A 20439-nucleotide genomic window follows, 5' to 3' on the forward strand; every position below is an offset into this window, starting at 1 on the left:
TTGTCCTTGTTTGGATGATACATATATTGATGACGAATTGGAAGTTATGAGGAGAAAGAAAAAGAAGAAGAAAAAATTCTCTCCTCTAAAAACATCTTACAAATTGTTTCCTCCACATCCTCCACCAGATCCCAAATCTCTTGTCCATACAATAAAATCATGCCTTATGTTTTCAAGTCAATCTTATGAGGAATCATTCCCTCCACTTGAAAAACAGAGAGATACACAAACCAGAGTTATCTCAAAACCTTTTGTCCAATCCCCAGTTATAGCCTCTGGTCAGCCTGAAGAGCCAAAACAGTATGATGCTGTTTTAAACTAGTAAACCAAAAATGCTAATGCTCAAAATCAAACTCTTCAACAACTCGGTAAGAAAATTGATCAAGTTGCCAGTCAAGTCTCTCAGACTGAAACTAAAGTTGATTCAATCAGCAATCGTCTTGATCAGATGTACATCCATCTACAAGATCGTATTTCTGAGCTAGACACCGATCTCAGACGAATGATCAACAACCACATCTAGGGTCCAGAGTTTAATAAAAAAGAAGCAGAGATCAGAAAGCTCAAAGATGAATTGACGAAAATTGATGCTGAAAAGACTTGACCTTCCCTTTTTACTCAAACACAAACCCCACCAGTACCCCCTCCGATCTTTGAAACTTATGCACCTTTCTACACACCATCCAGACCTCAATAACCTGTTTACAATCAGATCTTTGGCTTCTCACACCTTCAACCAACTCCTCAACCAAAGCCATCTTCACTCAAAAAATCAAAATCTAAAGTCAAGATCTCAGAACCAAAGTCAAAGGCCACTTCATCTTCATCTATTCCTCCGGTACCACCAGAAGATTCACCAAAAGCCACTCCTGAGCCTCCCAAAAAAGACAAAGGCCCAATGGATCAGTATCATTATCATACTATCCAAAACACATCTTCTGACTCCTCTGAGCCAGAAACAGTCTATAAGTCAAACCCATCAGAGTCCAACCCGTCTTCCTCTTCCTCATCCACAAACTCAGTCGGTACCTCCACTGACTCTGAATTCGAATATGCTGACATTACAAGCATATTAATAGCCACCAAAACTGAAGATCCAAGCACTTCAACTTCCACACCTATTGTTGAAGACAGTTCTTCTGATGTTGAAAATAAAGCATCTCCAACAGAACCAAAGCCATCAATGCCTCCACCAGTTCTTGATCACTTAAAAAAACCATCTTCAGCATCTTTGTTCACATTTGATGACATTCCCCGTCATAAATGGCCTGCTAGACTTCAAGAATTTGCCGCATGGATTGAGCTCCAAGGAACCAAACCTAATGCTCAACCTCAAGCTATTCTCCGTGAGTTTATGGCCCGATCAACGGGTTCTTTACGTGATTGGTTAGAAAGCTTGGGAGAATACCGTCAGCTCTAATTCATGCAATCTCCAATTGGCACAGCACTCAATATCATTCTTGAACAATTCATCAGTGAAAAAACTGTTTCCACTGATGCAGACAGAAAAGAGTATCACCAGATGAAGTGCTGCTCGCTCAAAAGACACCTTTTAGAATCTCATTACAAAAGGATGAGTATTCTTTTTTATAAGCTGAATGGGTTTAATGAGCCATCTCTCAAACATGTCTTCATAGCCTCACTTCCTTCTGAGTTACAACCTGATCTCCAAAGAAAACTCACATCCACTAATCTCAGCATAGCTTATATCTCTCTGGGAAAGATTTTCCAAATGGAAATGCTATGTCTCGACAAGATCTGTGAACAAAAAGAATTTTTCAAAGATCTGATGGAAGATAAAAAATCCTTTTCTCAAGCTTGCAAAAAACCCTATCTCAAGATAGAATGCAAAGATGAAAAGAAGTGTGTTTGTCCAACCAAAAAGAAAAGACATTTTCATAAACACTTCCATAGAAAATCATCCTCCCAAAAACCTCTTCGATATTTCAGAAAAAAAGATGCTTCCCAGTACAGAAAGAAAAAGCACAACCGTTGATTCATCTGCAAGAAACGCGGTCACTTTGCTCGAAACTGTCCTCACAAGTCCGCCAAAGTTGTTCGTCTCATACAACATCTTCAACATTCTTTATTGTTATCTGAAAATGAAGATGTTGAATCAAATTTCTCAAAACAGTCAGAACAAGATGATCAGACTGCTTTCATTATTGCAGAATCTTCTGATTCTGATGATATTTTAGTTATTTCTATAGTTCAAACAGTCAACCATGTTTCAGCCATTCCTCGACCTTCTCTAAAAATGTCAATCATTCCTTCTAAATTTCATAAACTTGTTCCTGTCATCGGGTTTATTGATACTGGTACAGATACCAGTATGATTGATCCTTCTGTCCTTCCCTCTGATTGTTGGGAAAAACACTCGAAACTTTTCAGAGCAGTTAATGGAGAAACTTTTGAAACCACTTTAATTACCAAAAACCTCATTGGTATTCAATTCTTTCTAAATTGCATAATTTGGAAAAAGATTGTAGCATCCAAACTCCCAGATAAAGATTTACTTATAGGTTTTGACATTTTTCATTTAGTTAAAAACCTATTCCTCACCAGTTCTGGAGTTTGCTACAAATAAATGTTCTTGCCTTATACAGATACATTACGTCTGTATGCACTTTCAGAAACACCATCTCCACACAGTCATATTTCACAGAAGTTCCTAGAGTTTTGTCCAGAAAACCATTCACAGTTCCACCATCCTTCACCTCTTTGGAAGAATGATCAATTCTTCATTCACCTTCCTTTCAAGCTCAACGAAGACATAAACCCCACAAAAGCATCACACCTGGGTATGTCTCCTTCAGACCTCCTACTTGCTAAGCAAGAATGTTCTCAGTTGCTTCAGCAAGGTCTTATTGAACCTACTGATTCAGATTGGGCCTGTCAAGCCTTCTATGTTGAAAAAAGATCTAAATTAGTTCGTGGTAAAAAGAGGTTAATTATCGATTACCAGCCACTTAATTCTTTCTTTAAGGATGATAAGTTCCCCCTTCCAAAAATCCAGACCCTATTTGTCCATCTTCAAGGGGCTCGTATCTTCTCTAAGTTTGATTTAAAAGCTGGTTTTTAGCAACTTGGTCTTTCACCAGTTGAGCGTCACAAAACTGCCTTCTGCATCCCTGATGCTCATTATCAGTGGACTGTTATGCCTTTTGGTCTTAAGGTCGCTCCTTTATTATTTCAAAAAACCATGATAAAAATCTTCAGTTTTATCCTTCATCATGCCTTGGTATACATTGATGATATCTTATTATTTTCCTCTGGCCGTGAGAGCCACTAAAAGCTCCTTTTGGATTTCTCTCATATTATGAAGGAACACGGAATCATGCTTTCTGAAAAGAAAAGTAGCATAGCAAATGAATCAATTGACTTTCTTGGCATGGTGATTAAAGATGGCCATTACCAACCGGTACCACACATTGCAACTGAATTATTAAAGTTTCTGGACACACATCTCAACAAAAAACAGATCCAACAATTCCTTGGGGTTGTTAATTATTTCCATGATTTCATCCCTAAAGTTGCAATTCACACAAGTCAATTGTCCCGCATACTAAGAAAACAGTGCCCTCCATGGGGACCAGCCCAAACAGCAGCTGTCCAACAATTAAAGGTGATAGCCCAGTCACCTCCTCCTCTCCGAATTCCCACAACTGGACAACGCATTCTTCAGATCGATGCCAGTGATGATTACTGGAGTGCCATCCTTTTTGAAGAGATAAATAGTGTCCGTCACTTCTGTGCACAAGCGGACAATTCACAGACTCTGAAAAGAATTACCATATGATCTACAAAGAGATTTTGGCAGTCAAGTATGGAATCAAAAAATTTAAATTTCATCTAATCTGCCATAAATTCCTTATCAACATGGACAACTCCTCTTTTCCTCGAATCTTTGACTTCAAAAATAAGTTGCTCCCTGACAAACAGCTGCTCAGCCTCAAAAACTGGTTTGCTAAATAAAAGGGACAGTAAACTAATTTTACTGTCCAACATATAAAAGGCAAACAGAACCTCATCCCAGATTTCCTTACCCGTCTGGCTATAAATAAACCCTCACTTATTTATTTGATTTCTTAGAAGAAGATTACACAAATATGGAAACATCTTCATCTCCAATTTCATCGTCCTCCTCTTATATTTCTCTTTCCTTTACTCTTTCTCTTCCAAAATCATGTTCCAAACATCTAGCCTCTAAAATTGAAAATCTTTTTGAATATTCATATATCCCTGAGTCTGCCCAAATCAATGAATCTCAGTTTCCCATCATGAGCCCTTACAATCTCTACAAACAAAAAACTTCTTTCACCAGAAGTATCCGAACCTTGATCTCCACCAAAAGACCATTACCAAAAGAATATATTCAGTCTTCTAGACTAGATCAGTGTGCTTTACAAGCCTCTCAAAGTGAGTAGTACGTCACTTTAGAAATACCCCCAGATCTTGTAGCAAACTGGAAATGAGAGGGGTATACACATCTCCATCTCGGTGGTGTTAGATTGATTCTGACCCTCCATGGTAGAAAAGGTTTACCTTTTACAACCAGAATTGCTCTACTAGACACTAGGTTCAAATAGTACCAGCATGTTGTTGCCGTCCTGACCACACTTCATGCTGGCAATGTCTTGTTAACCTTTTACCCAAATTTTAACCTCTCTCTTGAGGATCCCAACCTTCCCACGACCCTTAAGGTCCAAATCCAGCTCCAAGGAGCAGAACAAACACCCACATCAAAGATAGCAACTCTTCATCACCAAATAGTGTATCGATTACATAATCATGCACTCGACCTTCCCACACCACACACTACATTCGATGCCTTAATGATCCTAGCAGACACAGACACAATTCCAACCATCATCCAAATTCCCAAAAAAATCCAGAAACAAGAATTGCTCAAACTCATGCCTCTTGAATGGTTAACCAACTATGAGCATTTCCACCAAAACTCTAAACCAGTTCAAACAAAAAAGCCACATTTGAAAGAAGAAAAAATGGTCAAGTCAAACTATCTTTTTAAACACCTGAAACCAAGCCTGTTTCAGACACTTAACAACTTTTCTACACTGTTATGATTACAGCAGTTCAAACTGGTCAAGAAAAGAAACTTCACATTCATGGTTTCTCATCAGAAGGGTGTCCAGTATATTCAGATAAATCAATGGTCACTTCTTATGGGACCAGTTTTGTAGCATACAGAGTAGTGAGGCACCACATGTACCAGAACTCATCTTCGCAGATGGTTAAGGAAGAGAGGGTAAGACCTGTGAGAAACAGGTGTTCCATATAGAGGGAAGGAAAACGATCAGGCTTTTTACTCTGAACATTGAAAAAATACCGGTAAAGGAATTTCTTTGCAAAGTCTTGGATCTGGTAGGCTGAATGAAAAGGAATGTTCATGGGGAAGGTTCTCTGGTTGTGAGCCTTGAAAGGAAGTTGACGGTTCATAGCTATAACTGGGATGATGTGAATGAAGGAAATAAGTGAGGGTTTATTTATAGCCGGACGTGTAAGCAAGTATGGGATAAGGTTCTGTTTGCCTTTTATGTGTTGGACAGTAAAATCATATTTAGCAAACCAGTTTTTTAGGCTAAGCAGCTATTTGTTAGGGAGCAACTTATTTTTGAAGTCAAAGATTCGAGGAAAAGAGGAGTTGTCCATGTTGATAAGGAATTTATGGTTGATTAGATGAAATTCAAACTTTTTGATTCCATACTTGACTGCCAAAGTCTCTTTGTAGATCACATGGTAATTTTTTTCAGAGAATTTGAATTGTCTGCTTGCATGTGCACAGAAGTGACAGACACCATTTATCTCTTCAAGACTTTGCAGTGATCATAGCAGTATAAGAGAGCCGTGGAGGATCTGGGCTTGGTTTGTCAAGAGTCTGAAAAGACATCTTGACTTGTCCGTGTGATCTTCTTTCAAAGATGGCTTGGGACGTCTGGACAGGTTCTAAATTCTGATGGAATTGCTCATAATTAGTAAGCCTTTCCAAAGGCATGAGTTCAAGAAACTCTTGCTTTTGAATTTGTTTGGGGATCTGAATGATAGTTGGAATTGTATCTGTGTCTGCAAAAATCATCAGTGCATCACTGGTTGTTTGTGCAGTTGGGAGATCTAACGCATGATTTTGCAATCGATACACTATCTGGTGATGGAGAGTGGCTATTTTGGAAGTGGATATTTGTTCTACTCCTTGGAGCTGGATTTGGACTTTCAGTGTTGTGGGAAGGTTGGGATCTTCTAAGGACATGTTGAAATTTGGGTAGAAGGTTAACAAGACACTTCCAGCATGGAGAGTGGTTAAAACAGTGCAAATAACAACATATTGATACTGTTTGAACCTTGTGTCAAGGAGAGCAATTCTAGCTGTGACGGGTAAGCCTTTTCTACGTTGTAAGGTGAGGATAAGCCTAACACCACCTAGATGAAGGTGTGTATATCCTTCTCGTTTCCAGTTGGTTACGAGATCTGTTGGTATATCCATGGTGACATATTGTTCACTTTGAAAGGCTTGGAGAGCACACTGACCAAGTCGTGAGGACTGGATGTACTCTTTAGGAAGAGGTCTTTTTGTGGAGATCAGGGTGCGGATACTTCAGGTGAAGGAAGTTTTTTGTTTGTAAAGATGGTATGGACTCATAACAGGGAACTGGGATTCATTAATCTAAGCAGATTCAGAGATATACGAGTATTCAACAAGATTTTCTATTTTTGAGGCGACATGTTTTTGACAAGAACGAGGTAAAGAAAGAGTAGAAGAGAGAGAAATAGGAGAGGATTTTGATGAAGCTATTTCTGATGAAGAAGAGGAAGATGCCATTTTTGATAGAGTTTCTTCTAGGTGTTGAATAATAATACTTGAGAACTAAACCAGGATACCACCTCTTGACCATTAATACAATTTATAGTTTCTTATCCCTAAAATAAAGAAAATGGGAGTAAAGAAATGTTCATATTTTTTTGCCTTCATTCTAAAGAGTTTCAAGATTCATCCATTTTCTTCATACATCTAAACTGGGAAGGGTTTTGAGATAGGGAGTTATAACTAATTCTAACCTGGGATAATTAGGTATGTTTTTGTATAGCACAAATAGTCCTAGTTTTTGTTTATTAGCGGACAGCTAGTCCACTATCTATTTCAAATCTTCTTCATTAATACATTTTTGTGTTTCTTATCTCCCCACCCAAAACCAAAAAAAACGTAGACAATGATCTCCACTAAAGCTTAAGATTACCATCCTTGTTAATAAAGAATTAGCTTTTCTAACGAAATTTTTTAAGTGGTTTCTACATATGCTTTAAATAGGCAGGTTTTCATGATCTCTTTTCAGCATACATGTTTATTATGTTCATTTCTTTGCATCATGTTCTAACGTAGCAAGCCTTGCCAGCAAAGCATATTCATGTCGCACTATAGATTATTATGTCTAAGGTGGCTTTTGTTTTTTTGTCTGAAATCTGAATAGACCTGAATTAGTCTGACTTCTGAATAGGTCTAAATGTCTGAATCTGAATAATATATTTGTTTTTTCGTTTGAATCTCGGAAAATAAGGATTAAGTTGTTTGTTTTTTTCAACTTAAAAAGCTGAAAATATGTATTTTTACATTTGTATCCTTATTAAATTTGAATGTCAAATAAATAATAAATTAAATACCACAATATTTTAACATTTATAAGTAAAATTATATTCAAATGAATACATAATTATTTTAGAATTTTAATATATAAAATACCATAAATTTCAAATTTTATCATATATAATATAAGAAAGAAAAAACAGGGATATTTTTATGTGGGGTAAATATCTATGGGTGAGTTTTAGGATAGATATGAAAAATAAATTATAAAATGGGGATATTTTTGACATTAGCAAGTAATTGACTTAATTCAGATTTCTCCATTAAGTAAAAAGCCAAAAAAATTAGCTTATTTTATTAAGTCAAAATTATCTAAAAAGTCCCATTAAGTTATAAAAACAAACATCTCTAATTAACTTAATTAATTAAGTTAAGTCACTTTAAGTCATTAAGTTAAAAAACAAATGCCACCTAAGTCTTCAGCAAAAAAGATAACTATGTCTAAGTCTTCAGCAAAAAAGTAAAAAAATTATATCAAACATAAATTCAAAAATAAAGGAAAAATAGAATATCTATATAAACGATAGCTGAAGCATCTTCTCAATCATAAAGGAATCAAAAGCAAACGTTTAACTGAGTTGTTGGATTTGAAGAAAGGAATGAACCTTCATTGGAGAAAAGTCATAGAAGAAGAAAACTCCAAAAAGAGAGCCAAGGTGAACTGATTTCGAATTTCTGAAGTGCTCCGTCATAGAGTATTGAGCAATACCAATAATGAGAACCCCATGGCATCATCTCAAGAATAAGATGGAATAATTAAGCAATACCAACTTAAGTATGTATAAGAATATCATCTTCAGTATTGAGCAATACCAACCTCTAATGTTAGTGTATATTGTGGGGACAACCTGCATAATTAGAAAAACAAAATATGTATAAACTGTCAACATAAACAACATATGCGAGTATTGTCAACATAAACTGTCGAATAAGAGAACATATGTATAAACAAAATAAGAGAGAGAGAGAGAGAGAGAGAGAGAGAGAGAGAGAGACAGAGAGAGAGAGATATTTAAAGAATCATTTTTTAAAACCATGGACAAATCCTACACAATCTTCACAGGAAAAAGTCATTCTTCATAAGAAAGTGCTCAAAGAGAAATTGCCTTTTACCTTGCATATATATATATATATTATATAGAATATCAAGCATATTAAGTGAAAAGTCCATATTTGTAAGTATAATTTCAAGACAGAATCATTTCAATTTATTATGAATTCGATGATCAGTAATTATCTCTTCAAAAAAAAAAAGAAGAAGAAGAAGAGAAATCTAATGGCTAAAATGAGAAGGATGATTATAAGTTCTAACTCCCAATGATCTAGATCTCTTACTAGGTTCACAAACATTGTCAGTTTGTGTTGCATCAAGCGAGATATTAGATTGGCATGACTGAACAAGTTCCACTTATAGGTATCAACAAATAATTAAAAGTTGTACAAGAATATTCAACTTCCAGTCTTACAGCCCAAAAAGAAAAGACGAAAGAAAGGAAGAAGAGAGAAAGTGGCTAACCCCATGAACCACCAACCTTTATGAAATACTGGTACATACCATATGGTTTTTCATGCACCCATTGTACCCTGAAGAGGCAATATCAAAGCAAAGAAAATTGCACGTGAAAAGAATAAAATGCACGTATACATGCCTAAATAAACATATGTAAACACACAAGTACAAGAATAAGTATAATTGAGTTAATCTTTTTCAAGTCAGAATATATTTTATCGAGGTGGAACATCAAGTTAAAAATACGATTTTTTTCAATGGCAATGCACATTCCACAGAAAAGAGGTGGAGAGATAAAGTACACCAGCATGAGTAAATACAAATATAATAATGCAACTTGTATTCATGAATTTACTGCATCCAATAGAAAACTAAGTAGCAAACATTGAATTGATCTACCAGAATATCCATCGAAAGACATGGCTCTTAAGCAGATGATTATGCCATTCACTAAATACATATAAATGAGGAGTCAATTAAACAATTGCTTAAGACAAAATTTCTTATAATTCTTTCTTATTCATTTCAACAGATACTATCATGACAAATAAAATTAACCAATTTAGTGTGCGTTTGAGCTAGCTGTGCCAATTTAAGATTCTTGCAAGAAAAATAAAGAAATAATTATACCATGCCAAGAAAGTAGTCGCGAACATCTAACTTGTCAATCTTGTGACTTACATGCCCATACAACATAGATTATAACAGTGCTGATGTTTCTAACTTTGTTAAACCTGTACAAGAAAGTATTTTAAATCATATCGAATGAATTTCAAAACCAAGCAGTCTTATGTTATAATTATCATTATGAAAAGCAAGCAAATCATGGAAATTAAAATTAGACTGGTGGAAATCCACATATGTGACATCCCTCTCCTTCTTTAACTTTTATCTTCTCGATGAAGCCTTCTCTTTCGCACTCACATTGGAAACTTAGCCGAGATGTAAATCTAGAAATAGAAACTTCTAAAGCTCCACATTCAAGAACACAGATCAAGACTCTCTAAACAGAACCATAAAAAATGTCAGTGCATATTCACCTGCATTGTAATCAGTGCTCACATGGATGTCGTTAACTTTCATTCATACAAGCTGCAACATTGAACATAATTAAATTTGAAAATTTGTTCCCTCATAGTGTTAAAATGTAGGATTACAAAACAATGTCATAGAAGCAATGATCGACAAGTTAACCCTTGGTTCTATGTTTCTCACTACAACCATGGATATTTTTATTTTATATATTTCATCCAGGTAATAATCAATTTGTTCATTGACAAGAGAGAACCGACCTTCTAAGATTCTTATGGGGCCATGAGTGCATAATGGTACAAAACAATAAGTGTTGATCTTTATGCATAATGGTGATACTAGGTAATACCATTAAAGCTTCAACCAATCCTTTGAGCATTCACGGAGGCTCAATTACAAGAGGTAGAGCCAAAAAGATGTACGTTGCTTTAAATGGATTAATTGAGAAAATATGGAGTGAAAATGCAATTAAAGATGCAAGACATGATGAATTGAGCTTGGAGAGAAGACAAAGCATTGTGGGCATTATTCAAGTTGTTGGGCAGCCAAATGCACAATTTAGGTCAAATGCATAAAGGGTAAATTCAAAATAACACTGGTATTGATTGAACTCGAACTAATGTGCAAGCTATATACCATTGGAAAGATAATTAAGTTAGCTTTTTAATGCAATTTGCAGAGCTAGATTTAGAGTTCTCTAGAAGGTATATTTTTAAGTCGAATTTTGAAAAGATTCGAGAATTTTTAAAGTGGACAAAAAGGGTATGTCTGTTGGGTAATGGAAATTTTTTATCTTTGAGGAAATTGTTGAGTGGCTGATAGTCAATGACTAATCGTTTTTTGCCACAAAGAATTTCAAACCTTTTTTCAACATAGAAAGCTTGACAAGCCCATTGAGAATTTGTGGGTTCAATGAGGCCTTGTTTTAGCAATTGGGCACATTCTTGTTGGGCCAAAATAAGGTCTTGTTGGGTCATGCCTGTATGGGTAGCTTTGGTTGGGTTACTTAGATAACTCCATTTGGTATAAGAGCCATAAACTCCATTCCCAGATTTTGGTATAGGTTATAAGAGTTCAATACCTTAGGAATCAAAGCATTGAAGAATAGAAAATCTTCATCTCATGGCTTCATCTTCATCCTCAGCTACTCCTACTTCTTTATCTTCTCCAGTAACTCTTTCTTCTACTCTCTCTTTACCTAAATCTTGTACTAAGCAAACCGCCAGTAAAATAGAGAATCTTGTTGAATATTCCTATGTTCCTGAATCTATTCAAATCAATGAATCTTCTTTACCTCTCATCAGTCCATATCACCTGTATAAAAAGCCTTCTTTTACCAGAAGTATCAAGACCCTGATTTCCACCAAACGACCTCATCCTAAAGAATACATCTAGTCATCCCGACTCAATCAATGTGCTTTGCAAGCTACTACAGCTGAACAATATGTCACTCTTGAGATCCCCTCAAAATTGATCTCTACATGGAAATGTGAAGGCTATACACATCTTCACCTTGGAGGTGTCCGCCTTATCCTCACTTTTCGTGGCTGGAAAGGCTTACCTGTTACGGCTAGAATTGCTTTACTTGACACTAGGATTAAGCAATATCAGCATGCCATCATTGGCACAGTTCTCACCACTCTCCATGCCGGAAGTGCTTTACTTACCTTTTATCCCAATTTTAATCTTTCACTTCTTGATTCCAATCATGCCACTACTTTAAAAGTCTAGATCCAGCTCCAAGGAACAAATAACCTCAGCTAAAATAGCTACCCTGCACCATCAGCTTGTTTATAGGCTGCAAAATCATGTTTTGGATTTGCCAACTCCACAGGCTCCAAATTCAGAAGCTCTTATGATTCTTGCAGAATCTGATGAGATCCCAACCATTATTCAAATACCAATGCAAATTCCTCGACACGAATTGATCAAACTCATGCCTTTAGAATGGTTGTCCAATTATGAACAATTTCATCAAAATTTTGAACCCATACAAACTTCTGAAAGTCATTTTTAGAAAAATTCAGATGGAACTATTCTTCTTACTTTTAAACCACCACCCAGTTCGTCTTCAAAACCACCCAGATTATCTTTTACCTATTCTTCAATGATCACTTCTGTCCACATAAAACAAGAAAACCTACCCATTCAAGCCTTTAATGATCAAGATTTTCCCATATACCCAGCAAAACTCCATGGACATTTCTTGTGGGATGTCCCAGCCTCAGGCAACAGTGATGCAGGTTGTCCTTGTTGGGAAGATATTTAAGAAAATGATGACGAACCCAGAAGACGCAAGCGCAAGTCTAAAAAGATTATTTTTCCAGCTTGCCGATACCATGCTACTCATCCTGAAGATCCACCTGAGTCTGATTCTCGAGCATCTTTACCCATCTACAACAAAGGTCTTGCTTGGATCCGAAAACATGAACCCGCTTTGCTCAATTGCAAAACACAATCAACCTATGAAACCACCCCTGTTAATCCCCGTTCCTAAAATACAACCCTGTATAATGTTTTCCCCCATCAACATCTACAGAATACCAAGCCCAGTTTCCACCTTTGCAAAAACAAATTGACCAACAAAAAAGTTTCGTCTCCAAACCATTTGTCCCATTTAAAGGTGGCAAAAATACCTGCCCGGTCTAGACCCGGACCGTACCTGGGCGTTGTGGGTCAGGTATTATCCGGCCCGGGTATGAAGCCAGGTTGGTCTTGGGCATCACTTGATAAACCCGGAACCCGGATTTTATTAAAAAAAATTATAAAATATATATTATTTTAAATATTTATATTTATTTGACTCATTTATTATACATATATAAAGTTTTAAGCACTTAAAGTTTATATTTTCATGTCAAATTTTATTGAAATAAATTTAAAACTTATAAAATTACCAAAAAATAAAAAAATATATGCACATATAATATTAAAAAATATAAAATTCGGGTACCCGGATTAAAACTCGGCCGGATTGGGACTCGGACCGGTGGCATCCGGGCAGGGTCCGGTCATTGCAATACTCGGACCCGGTTTGGGGTTTTGCCATCCCTAGTCCCATCTGCAGTAACTCCTGCTGGCCATTTAGAAGAATCTCGTTCTTTTGAGGCAGTTTTAAACTGGCAAACTCAAAATGCTGTTGCACAGAACCAAGCACTCACTACCTTGCATCATAAGGTAGACAACATTACTCACAAAACTAACCAGGTTGAGAAAAAGGTTGATACTATCTCAGATAAGTTAAGTCAGATTTATCAAAATCTTCATAACAGAGTTACTCAACTTGACTCTGAACTACGGGCTATGATTGCTCAACGAGTCTATAGTCCTGATTTTGATAAAAAAGAAGCTGAGATAAGAACTTTGAAAGGTAAAATTGCCAGGATTGATTCAGAAAAGGTCTAGCCTACCATTTTTATGAGTTCTGCTCCATTACCAGTAATTAATCCTACCTATCATCCTTTCTTACCATCAACTTCTTCCCGAACATATGAACCTTTGAAAATTTTTGGCATGACCCATACGCTGTTTCCTCCTAATCCCCGACCTCAATCAAAACCGAAGAAAATACCAAAATCAATCCCAGTTCCAAAACCCACTCCCCAGCACAATCCTCAGACATCCAGATTTGAACCATCACCCTCTTTATCACCAATTTCTTTACCTGAATCGAATCTACTCAACCATTGCCATTCCAAACTTCTATTTCCCTAGAAAAACAACCCATGTACCAATATTCTGTTCATCAAATTTCCCATTCTCCATCTCTAGATTCTTCTACTGAAAATTCTCCTTCACAATCAGAATCATCATCCATTGAGTTATCTGATTTGTCTGATTCAGACACTTCTGATTCAAATCTAGTTGATATTTCCAGACTTCTCATGGCAGAACCTACTGAATAGTCTGGTGCCACTGACACTGGCCTAAGAACTGAACCTGTTGACACTGATGAAGAAAATCATGAAACTAGTGAAACTGGTGAATCTTCTAAGTCAATTCCACCTTAGCCAAAAGTCTCCAAACCCTCAAATGGACCATGGTTTACTTTTAATGATATTCCTCCCACAAAGTAGAGGGAAAGGCTACAAGAGTTGTCTGCTTGGATTGATCTCCAGATGCTAGCTCCAAATGCAACAACCCAATCTGTTCTACGAGAATTCAGTACTCAGTTTACAAGTTCTCTTCGATATTGGTTTGATAGTCTTGGACAATATAGACAACATCAGTTCATCTAGATTTTTGATGTCTCTCAGGCTTTAGCCATTCTCTATGATCAATTTATTGGAGAACCAAGTGCTATTTTTGAAGCCGTAAGGCATGATTATCTTAACATGAAATGTTGTTCCCTCAACACAAAAGATCTTCATTATCACTACAAGCGGATGTCTTTGCTTTATTATAAGCTAAATGGGTTTAATGAGGCCTTGTTTTAGCAATTGGGCACATTCTTGTTGGGCCAAAATAAGGTCTTCTGGGGTCATGCCTGTATGGGTAGTTTTTGTTGGGTTGCTATCTTCATTTAGTTTAAAATGTAAGGATATGAAGAACTTTGGGTTTTTCCACAACGGGTTTGGATGGGTAAAAAGGCTATGGTTTTTAGGGCAAAATTTGAGGATTTGATCTATAATGGCTTGGTATGAGGGTGGTGAATTGGCTAAAGAATAGATCTTTAGAATGCTGGTGAAGGGCTTAATCATGGATTTGTAGATGGTCATAAATGAGAATGGAGGAAGGTTGGACTGTGTAGATGGTATCAAAATCAGAACTGTCTGAATCACTGGATTCTACTAGTAAGGCAAAGACTATATCATCAGTTGGCTCTTTTTGTTTAGAAAACAAGTGTTTAATTTGGTCTGTGGTTGGGGAAAAATATGTAGTGGATTCTAGGTGTTGGATAAGCTTGATTGCTTTCTGAGGTTTAACTGGGCAATCTTTGGCAAAATGACCTTTCTTTTTGCAAATCTAGTAGACAGATAGTAATAATCTTGTCTAGATATTGTACTGGTATAACCGTCTCCTTAGTGTAAGGTTATTACTATTTGGCACGATGAGCACTTAGCACCATATTTATTGGAGTAAGGTTCATGAGGAGTGGAAACCTCCCTCATGATTTAATTGGCACTAATAAGGAATATTAAGCTCATGGTGCATGTTGAGTGTAGATTCAGAGACCCAAGCACTTCATTTCAATAGTTTCACTTTAATTTATTCCCGCCATTCTAATTTAAATTTTAGGATAGTCTAAATCACTTTCACCACAATTCCAACCACCCACTTAGAAAATTAACTTTACATGCAATTAAAATCCACCTCCTCGTGAGATCGACACTCGTCACCGTTGATCTATTCTACAATAGATTTGTGCACTTGCGAGTTCAATAAAATTTGCACAATAATTAGCATGAGCATCAATCATTTTCTTGAATATATCATGTCTCTACAAGAGAAAACTGTAAAGTCAAAACAAAAGAAACATGAAATTCACTGAAAACTTCTCAAAAGCAATATGATTGAATAAAATCTACAGTATAGACAATTCATTATTCCTTATAGTACAAGGGGAACAAAACTGAATATAACTTAGTCAATAAATTAATTATTGTTTGTTGTGGATACTATATCAAGATGTTGCTCTCTGCTGATATCCATAGCATCAACACTGAGTAATGAACATGGAATGACAGGAAAAGTGATATGAAACTGCATTATCCAACAAAGATGAGGCTAATCAATATATCGCCATTAGTTATTGCTTATATGGGAAAAGAAAGTATCTTAAGTAAAAGATAAAAATTGAGAGAGTAAATCTTTGAAGATGAGAATAACATGTAGAAAAGCGGTTTAAAAACAATTAAAACCATCAAATCAAAAGGATATGCTCTATTTGATAGTGTGTTATTCTAGCGGCAACTGGTGTGAAATAAAAGTTGATAGCATTTGGGAAACTTGACTTTGTAAAGCTACTTTTTAAAAGCTACAGTTACGAACAATGATAATAAACAGAGTCGTATTTTAACATTTGAACAAATAACAAAATTACTTCACGATTACATTAATATGCAGGGTTTCGCCTCTAAAAGTATCCACTAAAAGCTTCTATTCAGTAATAGTGTGGGGGTAAAATCCTGCAAAAATGAAGATGCAATGTTGAAACTATCGATGTCTTCAGTTAGGGCTACTCCAAAAATTAGGCCTAATAATAAATAATAGAAATAAATAATTTTCATTTCACAATAAAAAAGGAAAAAGGAAAAAGAAAGAGGTTCATACTTAATTCAGAGAATAAAAAGACGAGCATAAAAAGAGAGGAAAGCAAAGTGATAACGCCACTAGAGAGAGTACGACTATAGAAATCCTTGTTAATTTTGGGGTACACGTCTAAATTCCTCAGCTTATTTACGATGCTCTCCATGGCCCCAAATTAAAGTAAAAAATTTTGCTTTGTAAACACAACAAAATTTGTTGCCTTCTGACACTCACGAAGTTGGGAGTGAGTTTGTGTTGTGCTTTATTGTCCAACCCCAAGCAAAAGAGATGAATTGGTCAATGTGTGCGTTAAAAAAAAAAGATGCGTTGCTGGTTTACTTTTCAACTGGTATATAAAAATGAATAATGTGGAAATGCATTTACTCATTTGTCTGAAAAATTAAAAAATAATAATGTTTTTGCTGGAAATTTTTTTATAACATGTGTTTCTTAATTGTTTGTAATGGAATAAATATTTGTCAGTTTTATAATTTATTTTTTATTATTGTAAATTTAATAAAAAATATACATTTTTTAATTTAATCTAATCAAAACTCAATTTCTTCCTATTTATGTGAGTGAGATTCAAATATCAAATCTCTTATTTTAAGATAAGAGGTTTTATCAACTCAGTTAGCTGGCGTTCATACAACTAATTAAACTAAAATACAAATGAACTTAAAAAAATAAGGGCATGTTCGGTAACATTTTATAGGCTTTGTTTTCATTTTCCTTTTATAGATCTAAGTTAATACGTGTTCGGTGGCTGAATTTGTAAATTTAAGATTCACTTTCATAATTATCAAAGTGAAAACATGTTTACCATGTTCTCCTCATATTACAAAACTAAACTCAAAAAATAAATTGAAAAAGCAAACTCCAACAACTCTCTCTTCATCCTTATCTCTTTGACCTCTTCATCCTTATCTTTTTGACTCTCTCTCCTTATCTCTCCCGATCTATTCACGGTTCTTACTCTCTCTTAGTGTGCCCAAATCGACTGCTGTACTCTATCTTTGCCGGCGCCGCCGCTTCATCTCGGCCCTACTATTGCTCCGTCTCAATTGTCTTGACCGCTGCTACTCTCTCGGCTCTGTTTATACTATTGTGTGAGTTGTTAGATCTTTTTATTTTTTTTATTTGAGTAAATCTTGATTGAAAGTATGGTGTGAGATTTTGGGTTAGATATGGTATTTGCATTACACATTGATGATGATATATATGCTCATATGCTTATATTCGAGGCTAGTCAACACTGGCTAGCTACAATAATATTGTCCATATTTCTGTCTTTGCTTATTATCCAGTGACTGATACGAAACCCCACAATGAAACTTTGAAACTCACACTTAAATTGTAGTTTCAACTTCCCAAGAAAGTTCTAAACAGATTTATGACAAACAATACCTTGATCCAATGCTTAAGAAAAACATGAACCAAAGGTATAGAGAATGATATTGACGCCACATTCAAGAAATAAATGAGAAGGTGAGTGATAAGTCTAAATTTGTAATGCCACAAGAATGCAAATTCTTGATAAGTTCACTAGTTCTCAAAAGAACCAAAGAAAGAATAATCTTTCAAATTCAAATAACATTAATCTCTTAATTATTTTACATAGCAAGGTTGCTGAGTTTAAATAGGCTAAAAGAAACCCAAGATCCTAAAAATACAAACGGAAACATTGGAACAACCCTCCAAGTATAGATTTGTCAAAGGGTGCTTTAAAAGCCTTCACCAACCCACTATTATTAATGATAGACTTACCTAACACATTGATAAACTTGACACAAAACAAATAAATGAAGTTGAATAATCAAAGGAGTTGTTTGAATTCCCAAGCCTAAATAAGTTGTAATCAATTGATCATAACTCCTTCTAGAGAACTCCAAATCCAGCTCGGTAAAATGCATTGGAAAGCTAACTTAATTATCTTTCCAACGGTATATAGCTTGCATATTAATTCTGGCTCAATCAATACCAGATTTATTCCGAATTTGCCCTTTCTGCATTTGATCCAAATTGTGTATTTGGCTTCCCAATAGCTTGAATAATGCCTACAATGCCTTGTCTTCTCTCCAAGCCCAATTGATGATGTCTTGCATCTTGAATTGCATTTTCAATCCATATTTTCTCAATTAATCCATTTAATGGAACTTGCATCTTTTTGGGTCTAGCTCTTGTAATTGGGCCTCCATGAATGTGCAAAGGATCACTTGAAGCTTTAATGGTATTCCCTTGATGGTTCTCATCATTCCCCCTCTCTTCAAAAGGATTCATCCTCGAATCTTCACCTACATCGAAAGGAAAAAGATCAGAAACATTAAAAGTAGCACTTACATTATACCCACCAGGAAGATCCAATTTGTAGGCATTGTCATTGATCCGTGCAACCACTTGAAATGGACCATCTCCCCTTGGAAGCAACTTGGAACGCCTTTGTGCGAGAACCTCTCCTTTCTCATATGCACCCACACCCAATCTCCAGGCTGAAAAACCACTTACTTACGTCCTTTGTTGGCTTGAGTAGCATATTGTTCAGTTCTCTTTTCTATGTGTTGTCGCGTTCTCTCATGCAATTGCTTGACAAATTTAGCTTTCTTTTTACCATCCATACTAGCACGCTCATCAATAGGTAAAGGTAATAAATCCAAAGGAGTTGATGGATTAAAACCATATACAATCTCAAATGGTGAAAATTTAGTAGCTGAATGGACAGTTCTATTGTAAGCAAATTCAACATGTGGCAAACATTCTTCCCAAGTTTTCAAGTTCTTTTGAATAATGGCTCGCAACAAAGTAGACAGAGTTCTATTTACAACCTCAGTTTGTCCATCAGTCTCAAGAACTTAGCATCTCGATCTGAAACTATGCTCCTTGGTACTCCATGCAATCTGACTATTTCTTTGAAAAATAAATTAGCTATGTTTGTTGCATCATCAGTTTTGTGACATGGAATGAAATGTGCCATCTTTGAAAACCTATCCACAACAACAAAAACAGAATCCTTTCCCCTTTTTGACCTAGGTAAACCCAAAACAAAGTCCATAGAAATATCAACCCAAGGTTCACTAGGTATGGGTATAGGGTTATACAATCCATGGGGTAAAACTCTACACTTAGCATGTTTACAAGTGATATACTTCTCACATATTCTTTCAACATCACGTTTCATATGTGGCCAAAAGAAGTGTTCTTTTAAAATATCTAAAGTCTTTGCAATGCCAAAATGTCCCATTAAACCTCCCCCTATGAGTTTCACACACAAGCAATTCACGCAAAGAACTATTGGGCACACACAATTTATTTTCTCTAAATAAGAACCCATCATGCCTATAGAACTTACCGAATGAAACTTTCTCACAAGCATTAAATACATTAGCAAAATCAGGATCATTAACATATAATTCTTTAATGTACTCAAATCCTAACAACTTTGCATTTAATGTAGAGATAAGTGCATATCTTCTAGATAATGCATCAGCCACCACATTCTCCTTACCTTGTTTGTTTTTGATCACATAGGGAAATGGCTCAATAAATTCAACCCATTTGGCATGTCTCTTATGCAACTTACCTTGCCCTTTCAAATGCTTCAAGGACTCGTGATCAGTGTGTATAACAAACTCTTTAGGTATAAGATAGTGTTGCCAAGTTTCTAATGCTCTCACCAATGAATACATCTCCTTGTCATATGTAGAATAGTTTAGGGCTGCTCCACTCAATTTCTCACTAAAATAAGCAATTGGACGCCCTTCTTGCATCAAAACAGCTCCAATACCTATACATGAAGCATCACACTCAATTTCAAAAGTTTTAGCAAAATCGGATAAAGTGAGTAATGGTGCAGAAACCAATTTCTCCTTAATTAGATTAAATGCCCTTTCTTGTTCACTACCCCACTTAAATCCCACATGTTTCTTCTCAATTTCAGTCAATGGTGCAGCAAGGGTGCTAAAATCTTTCACAAATCTTCTATAAAAACTAGCCA

General features: G+C 35.8%; 2 pseudogenes; both read right to left on the minus strand.

The window, feature by feature from the left end:
• Positions 1–11846, minus strand: part of LOC112096402 — a 59232-nt pseudogene extending 47386 nt beyond the window's left edge.
• A 6878-nt stretch (positions 11847–18724) lies between these two features.
• LOC112096403 overlaps positions 18725–20439 on the minus strand; it is a 66666-nt pseudogene continuing 64951 nt past the window's right edge.

This window comes from Citrus clementina, unplaced genomic scaffold (assembly GCF_000493195.1).
Source record: "Citrus clementina cultivar Clemenules unplaced genomic scaffold, Citrus_clementina_v1.0 scaffold_8, whole genome shotgun sequence".
Taxonomy (NCBI): Eukaryota; Viridiplantae; Streptophyta; class Magnoliopsida; order Sapindales; family Rutaceae; genus Citrus; species Citrus x clementina.